This window comes from Poecilia reticulata, chromosome 12 (genome assembly GCF_904066995.2).
Source record: "Poecilia reticulata chromosome 12, P_reticulata-male-v2, whole genome shotgun sequence".
Classification (NCBI taxonomy): Eukaryota; Metazoa; Chordata; class Actinopteri; order Cyprinodontiformes; family Poeciliidae; genus Poecilia; species Poecilia reticulata.
The window spans coordinates 11,186,458-11,187,505 of record NC_088841.1 but is presented as its reverse complement, the minus strand read 5'-3'; positions in this window follow the sequence as shown (position 1 = coordinate 11,187,505).

Sequence of the window (1,048 nt, the reverse complement as noted above, 5' to 3'; positions counted from 1 at the left end):
TCCACATGCTACTGCCAGCATTTAAGCTAACATTAGCATATTGGCTAATTTTAGCTTATGCATCAGTTTTAACATAAGGAATGGTACAAGTACAGCTTAGTCAACATGCTTCTGCCTCTCCACAGGTTATTGACTACGTTGCAGCTTTCTTTAGCATTAATGCTAATTTTTAGCATAAAAACACTGGCTCAAAGCCGACGGGCACACTTTGGCATGCCCCTTTAAAATTTCTGCAGGAATTTTCTAGTTATTATAACATCTTCTTCCATTACCGTTAATGCGGCTCGTACCGCTGCGTGCCCACCCACAAAAGTGGTATCAAAACGTGCGGCTCGTACCCGAGAAGGGAGCTATTACTTTTATTGGGGATCGGAGTTACGATGGCGACGTAAAAAGCGAAAAACGAGCAAAATTTCCAACTGCCGAAACCCTAGAGTGTAACTGAAACCAACTGCCGCTTTTTAGAGTGAGGAACAGAGTGGAATTTTGACCCAAAAATAATTTTGAAATCGCTCTCATGGCCGCAAAACTTGTGCTATTGGTATGAAAGTTGGTCAGGAAATAGCACCGCATGTCTGCTCCGGTAAAATGTTTTCAAAATTTCTCTAGGGCTTACGGTTTTCTGTCCAGGTGCTTCAGAGCAAAGTTATGGGACATGACCAACTGACGCTCCCCAGTGTTTATATAGGTTTTTGAACCTATCCCCAGTGTTTTATATAGATTTTTGAAAAATTACTCAGCTTAGTGCACATCATAGCAAAGCAAGGCAGTACATTTACAATGAGCAGTCTTTGCCTTAGCAATGAGCATTTTTAGCTATTTTTTTCTCTCAGGTTAGTGGACTGCCTTGCGAAGCAAGGCAGTACATTTACCTCATTTTTAAAAAATGAGCATTATAGCTATTTTTTTCTCTCAGGGTAGTGGACTGCCTTGCGAAGCAAGGCAGTACATTTACCTCATTTTTAAAAAAATGAGCATTATAGCTATTTTTTTCTCTCAGGTTAGTGGACTGCCTTGCGAAGCAAGGCAGTACATTTACCTCATTTTT